The sequence below is a fragment of the Lontra canadensis genome, unplaced genomic scaffold (assembly GCF_010015895.1).
Source record: "Lontra canadensis isolate GAN:19392208 unplaced genomic scaffold, GSC_riverotter_1.0 scaffold11, whole genome shotgun sequence".
Classification (NCBI taxonomy): domain Eukaryota; kingdom Metazoa; phylum Chordata; class Mammalia; order Carnivora; family Mustelidae; genus Lontra; species Lontra canadensis.
In genome coordinates this window covers 17,385,677-17,398,216 of record NW_022631005.1, presented here as the reverse complement: position 1 = coordinate 17,398,216, position 12,540 = coordinate 17,385,677, and positions in this window count along the sequence as shown.

The following is a 12,540-nucleotide window of genomic DNA, read 5'->3' as shown; positions in this document are numbered from 1 at the left end:
AATCGATAGATAAAATTTCATAAGTCAAACTGGTCTCTCCCTTTAGTTTGCGACCTCATAGCTGGGGGGTTTTGCTGAGACCAGTAACCAGCAATGTTATATAGTTTCAAAAGAGGGTGTATGATCCTAAAAACCAGGGGGAACTTCAGAATATTTATATCAATAATACATAAGAGACAAAAATGGTAAGAAATACTCACTAGATTAAAAGTTCCATTGGGGGGGTGGGGCGCCTGGGTGGCTCAGTGGGTTAAAGCCTCTGCCTTAGGCTCAGGTCATGATCCCAGGGTCCCGGGATCGAGCCCCGCATCGGGCTCTCTGCTCAGGAGGGAGCCTGCTTCCCTTCCTCTCTGTCTTTATGCCTCTCTGCCTGCTTGTGATCTCTGCCTGTCAAATAAATAAATAAATAAAATCTTTAAAAAAAAAAAAAGTTCCATGGGGGCAGAAACTATACTTTGTTCTGTTTACAGCTAGATATCCAATGAGCCTTGCACTCAACAGGGAGACTGAATGAATGAAATATTATGAGTTAATACCAATTTGACCGCCATTTATTATGAGCTCACTCATGACTGCCCATTTTGTAAGTCATCAGGAGGTGACCCTATGTGTCTTTGATTCCAGTATGTATTTGTCTTTCCACCTATGTGTTAGTAACTGAGTCCAATGTTTGGTGAGAGTCTAGTGTTTTTAATGATGGTCACAAGAGAGAATGTGATTGATCAAAACATTAATTTTTAGGTTTTATTCACTGACTAGAACATGTTATTTGGTTTTGAGAAGTAACATTAAAGTTTTTCACTAAAAATTTAGTATTTCTAAGGACCTTAAATTGTATTATAGCTATGTTAATATTATGGCTACCAAGATATATTTTGAACTCTGAACCCTCTAACTAGAGGAATTTTACCTTGATCTAAACTATTTTTCCTAAGCTCTTATTTGTATGTAATTAGTTTAAAATATCTTCAGAAGATAGAGGATACTTTGGCCTACATTAAATTCAGAGATCCTTTCTATTAGTTTTCCAGACAAGTAAAACTGTCTGAAATTCAGTTCTAATGAAACACTCTACTCAAGGGCTTGGTGAAAGTAACTCTATTTATAACATGTCCTTCTGGAAATTGAAGGCAACCTCTGAATCGTACAAAGCTTCAAAAATATTGTTAAATGCTTCTTTGTCACTGTTAAATAAATACTGATAGGCATCAGTATATTCCAAGGAACTTTCAGAATTAGGATATGTAAGTATCAGGAATTCAGTCCTAACTACACATTGGATTTAAGGATGTCTCCAAGCTAATATAGGTAAAATAAGTTATCTTCCTTTTATATATATGAGTTTTTTAAAACCAGCATATAAAAGTGGATTTGTATTAATTTTTGGAAGGAACAGAAATGTATGTTTTGGTTTCTCAGTGGGTTCCACAATTTCTGATGCTGAAAATGAACCACGTTTTAAATGCATCAATCTATAAATCTCACTTTTCTAAAACAATAGTAGACCTTTTTTACCTAGGGTCTTTGATTTAGCTTAATGACCCTTCATTTTCCATAAGTTCACATTTAGGATCATTCTCTCCAGTAAAGACCAAAATAGACATGACATGAAACCACATTATATGCCTCGGGTAGTCACCAACGCTTAAGGGTTTTGTTTTCTTTTGTTTTGTTTGTTTGTTAAAATTTTCCTCAGTAACTCTGTTCTTTCAATTATAGGAACACACAGTGACAACAATGTGGATAGCACAATTCTTTTCTTAAGTGTTTTAGTATTCTTACTCATTGTTTTCTTTTACATTATTTTACTGATAAATATACTAAGCTTAGGGAACAACTTATCTTTGCAGTCTCATCAGTTTAAAAGCTACATTTGATTTAATTAATAGGAGGAGTTTATGGGAAAAGCTTTTATCGATGGGCATTGGTTTAAGATATCTTGGCCTTTTGAGAACGATGCACTATAATAATTGGTCTAAGATCATGTTAGAGAGGGCAGGTCACTTTATATTCTCTCCCAACTGATAGAGGAGTCAGGTGAGGTTGCTTCCTGACATGGCTACTATTTCATTATTTTCTCTGATATTGCCAACCTGAAGAAGCTATTTCCAGTATTACTGGGACCCAGCAGATATAGTCACTGACAAGCACAGTGTAAATATAGAAAACAAGCCAATTTCTTTTCATGTGGACCTCAGTTTACCATTAATTTTCCATTCTTGATTACATGGTAAACCACATCTATCAAATCCATTGTGTTGTCATCTCAAAAAAAAGGCAGTTGTGTGTAGTCATCAGCCTAATTATTGTTCTGGATGCAGGGAATCTATAGTCTACCTCAGGTTTTGAAACAGTGAACCTTTGGCCAAATAATTTTATGCAGTGATTCTCAACTTGCACTGCACACTGTAGTCACTGGAGCATCTTTTTTTTTTTTTTTAAAGATTTTATTTATTTATTTGACAGACAGATATCACAAGTAGGCAGGGAGAGAGGAGGAAGCGGAGGCAGAGCAGAGAGCCCCATGCGGGGCTCAATCCCAGGGCTCTGGGATCATGACCTGAGCCGAAGGCAGAGGCTTTAACCCACTGAGCCACCCAGGCGCCCCGTCACTGGAGCATCTTAACAAATCAGAATGCACACGATTGATTTCCATGGCCAGAATTTTATACTTCTATGATTTATTTTTAGAAAATTTCCTGGTATAATCTTGATACATTTGGTATTGGGTTTGTTTGTTTTGCAAATAGACAATAGCACACTTAATCTAAAATTGAGAAGTCAAGAATAAATATTTAATTCATATCACTTTTAATAATAAAATGTACTTCCATCTTTTAAGTGATTTTGAAGACATAGATAGACACTTTCCTTAAAGAAAATGTATCCTCATTTTCTCCTTTAATGAAGTCCTTACAATAGAATCTGAAAAACAAATGGAATCAGGTCTAATCCCAAATAAGATTCTTTTAGAGGGTGTAGACTCCTGATTCCTTTGCCTTTTCTGTTAAAAATATACCTCTAAATGAAGATTTAAATGAGTTTTTCAAATTATTACCTAAAAGTTTTAAAAAAAAGTTTCATTAGCTGGTTATTGCATAATATATACCTTTTTACTATTATTCCATTGAATTTCTGAGTCTTTTAATTTACAGATTGCAGTCAGAAGGAATTATCAGTCTACAACCTCTTCTATCTGCAATATAGTAGGGAAGATATATACTAATAATCTTATGTATATTATTACTGGTTTTAACAGATGAGAAGAAGATAGTCTTGGACTCCAGGGATCTTAAAACCTAACAATAGAAGACACAGCTGTTGTCACTCCAGAAAATGAAAGAAATCTTTAATTAACCAGGTAATTAAATTACATGAAGGAGGGATAAAGTAGAGATTTTTGTCTCAGAAAATGGAAAAGAGCAGAGGGAAACTGACATATAAATCATACATATTTAGGGGCACCTGGGTGGCTCAGTTGGTTAAATGTCCAACTCTTGATTTCAGCTCAGGTAATGATCTCAGAGTCCTGAGATCATGGCCCTCCTCAGACTCAGCACTGGGCATGGAGCCCACTTAAGATTCTTTTTATGCCCCTACCCCCTCTCTCTCCCTCTCTTAAAAAAAATTTGCACATATCGATTTAACTTCTCATGCCTTTGAATCTCTGACATATGGAACTATATATGTCTATAGATCTCATTATTTCTGGCTGTACCTTTTCCCCACACCATATCTAGCTATGCACATTTTCATAGGGTATGCGTCTCAATCTGCTTTGGTGGTTCCAAATTCTCTTTAATTCTTGCTGAATTTGCACAAATCATTAACGTTGATCAAAAAAGTCAATCTGAGGATCATATTTTTCACAGTTTACACCAAGGAAGTTAATTTAAAGTTGAAAATGAAACATATATGATTGAATTAATGGGGAAACAGAAGCTATTAGAATCTCATCTCCAATGTAGGGGAAGTTGCTGAACATAGACACATTCCATCTTCACTTGATAGAGAAATTTAAGACTTTCTGGAGATGAAAATGTCTTTTTGCCTCTTTGTCTATATTTTTTGTCCTGTGCTTGTCTGCTAGGTTCATTCTATCAGTTACTATCAAGCTATTTTTTAAACTTCTATTTCACACAATCATAAATTTTTGAAACAAGAAAAACCTCCAGAGTCTCAGTCTTACTTCACCTCTCTCCAAAAAGATTTTCTTCTCACAATCATAGGCTGCAAAAAATGTTCAGATTATTCCAGGTAAGTGTTCCACATATACCAGGACCAGATACTATGTCACTCCTTATTTCCAGTCTTGAATGGAAAATTGTCATACTTTCATATCTTCTTGAGAATCTACCTTTTGATACAAATTTATTTTGTGTCACATGTACTCACAGATTTATTTCATGATTTCACTTTTATTCCATTATTTGTATTTCATATTTTTGTATACATATTTGCTTTCTACTTCATTTTAATCAGTTTTCCTTTCAATTTTTCCTCCTTACAGTGTCCACCAATGAAAAATCTAGAAAGCTCTGTATCCATTGCTATTTGTAACCTAGAAATTACATATTGTCTCAGAATATAAAAGGACTTAAGCTTAAATTACCTGTATCTATATTGTTTATCTGTTTTGAAATTCTATATTTTATACTTTGTTCTACTGTCTTCGCTTTTTAAACCATTCAATTCAATTAGCACTTATTAATTCCCTGGCAATTGATGACATTTCACTATGGGTTGAAAGCATAGAACAATTGACCCTCAGGAATTTTACAATCATGGCCCCAAATGTCAATATGCCACAAGCATCCATCAATTTAATTTGATTTAAAGTTGGCTTTTGCTAGTTACTTGAATACACCAACAGTTAATGGTTCCCTTCGGCAAACTAAATGTGAATAGTTATTATCCTGGTAAGTATTACTCCTGAGGTGAGAGAAAATGTGAGCTCTTATCATAGATACCCTCACCACCCCTGCCCACAACCTTCTCAAGACCTGACCTTACACATATTTGAAAGATATTTTACCATCCTTTCTAGTAGATAAGAACTTAAATTTAATTACAGTAAGTCTAAAATTATAGCTTTTGGGAAAGAGTCACATACTAAATCCAGGCTTATAGATAACCATAAAATTGAAAAAGTTGGTACTTAGACCAAAGTTAGAACTGACTTTTAATACCAAGTTATTGAGCAGCCCATTTAGATTAAGGGAAAAGCAAAATATTTCACTCATAGATTGCTGTTTCTTTTTGAAGCTTGGTGCCTTTTTTTTTTTCTTGTCTATTTCTTCTTTGAAAGATGTTATAAAATAACTTCATTATAAAATGTGTTATGTGTATAGGTGGTGAAGAAAATAAAAAATACATAAATACAATTCAGAGTCATTTTTCAAATGCACCATCCCTAATCTAATATTCCACAGATTACAAATAACATAAGTAAAATCTGTTCAGCCTAAATTTCTATTGTTTTCCATCATATTGAATGTGCACATCACAATAAGGCCTATTGTATTCTTATTGATGTTATTAACATTTTATTTTGAATATACTTTATTTCTGAGGTGTGAATTCTTTCCCTTTCCAATGGATATCAATATTCTGTGGAAACAATAAGCAACACTTAAAATGCTTAATAAATAAATAAATAAATAATAAATAAATAAGCAAAACTTAAAAAGCAAAACTATTAGTGAACTGAAATTCTGTAGGATAAATCATTTTCCAGAAGAGAAGGGAATGTTGAATATTCCATCAAGGTTCATTTTAAAATTTTCTACCTGCTGGACCTAGCCTCTTTGAAAACAACATCTTCTTTCATTCTTTTACTTGTCTTTCTCTTGGCATTTCTTGCATCTTCACCTCAATCATCATGAAAGCCAACACTAATTGTGCTACTTGTCATGTGCTGGACACTGCTCTCACTGCTTTCATGTATTACTTGATTTACTATTCATATCTACACAAGGTAGATATGCACAGATTAGAAAAACATATAGAGATTTACAGGTTTTCTTCCTACATCCCTATTTCTTGGAAACCCTCAGTCATTTTAGAATAGATAAAATTTGCTCAAGCATTTCTTGAACAAAAACAATTAACTTAGGATTTAAAAAGCATAGTTGTTAATAGGATATGAACACAATTTATGGATCCCTCCCTACTTACTATTTAAGTATGAATCTGGCCCTCATCTGCAGAAGTTCAAGAATTCAGTGTTTCAGCTCACTCAGGAAATGATCAGACCAGATCCTCTCTGGCATAAAAATTCATTCATGTTAATCAAATATATAAAAATATCTCTGATACAAAAAAAAAATCTCTGATATATCCAAGTGTCAATGTATTAATTTGCAATAAGAAATTTAATTTTCCTGAGCTACAGTGATATTTGCACTGACTAGAGTAAAGATGAGGACTAGTCTCATCCTTGAATAGCAAGGAAGGAGGGATGTGTAAGTTACAATTCATATCTTATTAACACCAACACCATGTTCAGGCTTCCCTGGAGACTCATCCTAGGCACCCAGCTGCCCTTTTATTAAAGAATTTATTATCATAATCTCCTCTGGTCCCATCCTGCTTTCCATGACTATTTTCATATTCCTTAAAATATCTCTATGCCATCATTCTGATTACCTAATATCCTCAAAGTAACTTTTATTTTTTGTTTGTCTCCTTTCTTCCTTGCATCTCTTTTCCCATCAAGGTAAGACTTTCTATTTTTCTGTATCTGTTGTAACATCTTTTGGTTTCCATTCCTAATGTTATCACTCTGATAAGAAATGTCACTATATCATGTATAGAAAGTTATAATAGTCCCTGAAGTGGAATACCCAATAAATTGTCTCCATTGCCACAAGATTCATTTTCTTAAAGTATAACTCAAATAATGTTATTTATCTTCACCGTCTCCCCCATTGCCTACTGAATTAATGAATATATTTTTTAAAAGCCTCACAGTTGAACATTCAAGAACATTCAATACTTTACTGATCTTCATATACCATTCATGGCTTTCTTAATTAACTCTACACTTTTTGGATTTACTCATTCTTTCCTTTTCCTAGAATAATTCCCCTTCCTATCTCTTGCCTGCTGAAATTTTTATCACTCGACAAGACCATTTAATGTCACCTCCTCCCTGCAGTCTTTTGGAGCTTCAGTAGAAGGATATCATTTATCCCTCCTTTGACTTCTCAGGGGACTACATTTTTGCTTTTCTCACACATTATTATTCTTTTTTACATTAGAGAGACTTTGTAATCATTTGTCCACTAGATCACAGCTTCTAAAGATCAAGGTCTAGGTTTTATTCATTTTTGTTTCCCTATATTATTTACTTACTAAGTAAATATTTAATGAAAGAGTGTTCCATTTTAAATTAAATAGATCAAAGTGAAGCCCTGGGAGCCCCTACTTTTTGTTTTATTTTATCCCGAAACTTTATTTTTCTGACATTTCTCCCACCAAGGTTTATACTTTCTGTTTCAGTCTAATTTCCCATTTAGGTGAACAGCTTCAACCTATATATGAAAAATTGTAGGCAGTGGTTCCTGTCTAGACGGTATTTCATTGTCTTCAGTAATATTTGAGTCTAAGAGGATCATCTATTTTTATTTATTTATTTGACAGACAGAGATCACAAGTAGGCTGAGAGGCAGGCAGAGGGAGAGGAGGAAGCAGGCTCCCTGCTGAGTGGAGAGCCCAATGCGGGGCTCAATTCCAGGATCCTGGAATCATGACCAGAGCCAAAGGCAGAGGCTTTAACCCACTGAGCCTCCCAGGCACCCCTAAGAGGATCATCTTTATTAGATGGATGCTATAAAGAGATGTAGTTTAAATGGAAAGTTAATCATTTTTTAAATTTTATACATTTGAAGAATATTATAATAATGGTTCTTCTCAGTTTTCCCTTAAGATATCCAATGTCTTCCAGGGTTAAAATAATTTTAAAATTAAGTTTAATTATCCTTTCACTCAGACACCATGGGCTCTTTGGAATTGTTTTGTTTGTTGGTTTTTGGTTTTGTTTTGTTTTGGTTTTGTTTTTGAGGGGTTTAATGCAGTAGATGTCCTCTGTAGTTTTCCAAGTCAAATTGCTGAGCAGAAAGCATATGTAAGGAATTGAGATGTGCAAGCTCTGCATTGGGCATCTAAGTGCTTATGGTTTATGCTCAGATATAGTGCAGTTTCGCCAATGAACTCAGAAAGCAGAGTGGATATTTGGCATATTCCTTTCCAATCTGTTTCAGTGTATTTTATTCATGGTATGGACAGTCTTCAAATTTTTTTGTTAAAGAGATGAAATCTCACTGTACACAAACAGAGGGAATTATAACATGTCAGCTAATTTAAAAAGATGTCAAACTAATAAGAATACCCTTTAGTACAGGCACATATGGAAAAAATCTTCTTGAAAATGTGATTTCTTTCCATTCTTTTAAACCAATGAAACATTTCCCTCCTGGAAGAATCTTGATATGTGTTATAAGTCAAGCAGAGAGAGTCAATTATCATATGGTTTCACTTATTTATGGAACATAACAAATAGCATGGAGGACATGGGGAGTTAGGAGAAGGGAGTTGGGGGAAATTGGAAGGGGAGGTGAACAATGAGAGACTATGGACTCTGAAAAACAATCTGAAGGGTTTGAAGACGTGGGGGTGTGGGAGGTTGGGGGAACCAGGTGGTCGGAATCAGAGAGGGCACAGATTGCATGGAGCACTGGGTGTGGTACAAAAACAATGAACACTGTTATGCTGAAAATAAATTAAAAAAAAAGATTAAAAAAAAACCAAAAACCCTTCGGATTCCCCCAATATAATATACTTTATTCAGCTAAACATATTTTCTGTGTGTATCTACTAAAACAAAATTTGGGGCTTATATTATACTTTCTTTTCTCCATTTTTTGAAAAGACAAACAATAAAACCATGTCCAATTTTGTTATTTTTTTGTTTTCTTTTGATTTTATTAGACATAGAATTCATAGTTTCTCTCTCTCGCTGTCTTTGTCCCTTTAGGTTTTAGAACTTGAAAATAAAATTATAAAGTGCTAAAAAAGGTCAAGATAAGTTAGGAAATGACAGTAAGTCTCATAGTATTTGGTCACTTGCCTCCTTTTCTTGCTTTACTTGTGCTACAAGGTAAGCAGTGCTCACTTGCAGGAATTAAATTTGAATCTATCTATCCATATATATTATATATTATGTTATATATTATAATTATATATATATAAAACACACTTTTGAATATTTATTGTTATGATATATATGTTACTATAGTCCAATGAAAAGGCACAGACTAGAAATCAAGAAACTCTCCAGTTTTCTTTTGGCATAACTAGATGCATGTGCTAGCATACCTCATTTCCTCCATGGTCAAATATGTAGCAAAATTTATTTGCTTTAAGTTTTTATGAGGTTCAACTGAAATATAAGCCTATGTACTATGCAAATTCAGGTGGAGGCAGCAAGTTGAATTATAAAATAGAAGAGGGAAAAGAAGTTAAGTAGCTGATAGGGAATAGATAGAACGTTTAAGAACATCTCCGATAAATAATTATTTTCTCAATTAAATTTACAACATGATATTTCTAAATAAATCTTTCCTATACCTGGTTTCTTTTGGAGGTCAGTCAACGAAGACTGATTACAACATGTATATACTGATGACAATACTGATTGATGATGGATGGAGCATATAGTTAAAGCTCATGGAAAGGCTGGGATAACTAACAGGAAGATGGAGAGAAAGTAAATGTTGGGAATATTCAGGAGGTCTTTGAAGTTCTGAAAGCACTTCCTAAAATTTTTGAAATTTTAAACTTAGGATCTTATAGAGCCTAGAAAAAATATTATTAAAAAGGTGTAAAGTCACAGAGGCAAATAAAGAGCTTATAAAAAAAATACAGTCACTGGCAAATTCCAAATAAATACAGCTATATTATACTATGGATCCCAAGTTAATACCCCTTAATCTTTTAAAAATATTTCTAAAGCAAGGAGTGACTTCTTTTCATTCTGTTGTGTCCCCCCAAACATGAATCAGTTACTTGTGATAATTGTTTTACATCAATATTCACACCAATATCTTTGGTTTCCAACTGCAGTTAATCAAAAGTTAGTATTTTAAGTACAAGTCTTTCTTCATCATCTCAACATATATTGAAACATATCTCCGCTACTACTAGTGAGTAGCTTGTTTTGTTTTGAGTTGCCATTAGACTAATTCCCTGCCACCCCAACCCCAAAATAGGCTACCATGAGATGGAAGCAAATCATGCTTTCAAATCTGAGAATACTGGGTAAACTTACTTGCTTGTGAATTTTACCAGGGGAAGCCTGTTAAAAGCTTCCCAGGCTTAGGCAGATAGGCAAATACCTTTTGGAATGAATGCTATGTACAGCACTGTCCTCCATCACTGTTCTCCCTTCTTTACCCAAAGGTCTTCTCCACTGACCATAACTTTAGGCTACAGTATCCAAGACCCAAACTAAATAATCTGCAAAGTGACATTGTTTTTCCATGGCCTTACTGTTTTATGCACACTAGCTAATCGTAGTAAACAGAGTGATGGTGCAGAGCCTTATTTTGTATATAAATGAAGGATGCATAAAATCACTATGCAGTGACAGGGATAAAACCAAAGATACTGAGGAAGTCACTGGAATATTTGGAAATGGGATTTGTGCATACATGTAAGAGCAAAATGAAATGGGAGGGGACAAAACCCACAGAGTATCATGATGGAGAAAGTCAAGGCAATACAAATTTTAGTCACTTTTCTTTATAAATTCCGCAGTGGTTTTATAAGGGGATGCATCTTAGTTGTGATTTTCTTACCAGTGCAGAGAAAAATTTCAAGAATATTCTCTGAACATTTTTCTTAAGTGAAAAAAACTTAGTTTTGCTTTAACGTGCTTTTTTAAATTGTATGTTCAAATATCATATTCAAGTAGTATTTGTAATTTGAATTTAAAAGTTACCATGTTGTTGATGGAGCTGAGATAAAGCCGTCAAAAGCAGGACATTTCTATTGAGTTCTACAGCACTACAGTGGTGTGTGGAGTGACAGTATCAAAGAGAACATTCGCAGTATTGTAAGTATTGTAAAATATGAAAAGTGATACATACTTTACATAACATCCAAGAATCATCTTTAAAAATTGAATTGCTGAGTTGTATTTGTTCTGTGCTTTACATCTGATCCATTTGAAGCTAATTCTTCAAAGGGATCCCCCAGTCTCCTTTACATGCACACATTGCTAAAGACTATTTTTTGGCCCTTTTCCAGATATTGTGCTTATCTTTCGGTATTAAATTTCATTTCAAAGATATATGTTCACTAAATTACAAAATGTCTAAGAAAGCATTTAAATTCAAAGTACTGTATTGGGATATTTGGAGCAAAACTAGAAATTGTGTTTTTTATGCTGTTTTTTTCTTTGGCATCTTAAGAAAATCCATGTCTCTGATGGAGTCCACATACTGCAAGAATGGTATGCCTTCTTTGTAATTTATCACTTTCTATATGATGGAAAGCCTCATTTTCTAAAAGAAATATCAGAAAAGTGAAGGAAAGCACTTTGTACATTATTTTATCATTTTACCAAGAACAAAAAGGATGGTTTAATACTTCCTGTAATTCCATTTTTGCCTTCTGCATACAAAGTAAGTTGCACAAGTTCAAGATTAACAGATCCTAATTGAAATGCTAAAAGACAAATATACAGTGTAATTATCCAGTTTGAAGTTTAACATTTTTGAAGATATTTCAACATGAAAAAATCTGTTCAGAGACTTCTTAACACATGTCATATTATAGAAAGAAATGAGCACTGATTTTTCTAGATATTTTCAGTGCCTAACAAAATATGGTATTTTATCTTGACTTTGTAACCAAGCACCATATTTTTTAACAGATGCCATTTCTCTTCTGATTACTGTATCCCTTTATGAATTACCTCAGTTGGGAAGAGGAGGGGGAAAGCTTTTCATCAAAAAATAAATCTATGCACCTGAAACATGCTATGTTTTGAAGATAATAAAAAATGTACACACACAATAATTTATCTTTGCCAATTTGAAAAATCATCAGATCTTCAAAGCCAAAATACTGAGGTCTTGGGAGATACCATAAAACCATTGTAGTAGTATATTTATATTTCTAAAGGTGGTATTCTTCTACCCCCAATAAAACCTTCCCTTCCCGTATGCAACCAGTAATGGCAACAATGTAAATTATCTATAAAATATTATGTTTTATTATAGCATTGTTAAAAAGATGTTCTGGGTTACAATGCTGTTAGAAAGTGCTATCATGTTGTACATATGAAGTCTTCTAATTAGACTTGTCAATCACTGATTGATTACCACCATAAGATGAAAGAGCAATTGCATCCCAGCAATTATATTATCTTAAGGGTACAAAATGCAATGTTCTGCTCTCAGCTCTCAGCAAGATTTCACTGAATGGAGGTCTGTTCTATCACCACAGGCTGTTCAAAGGCCCTTCTGAGGACCT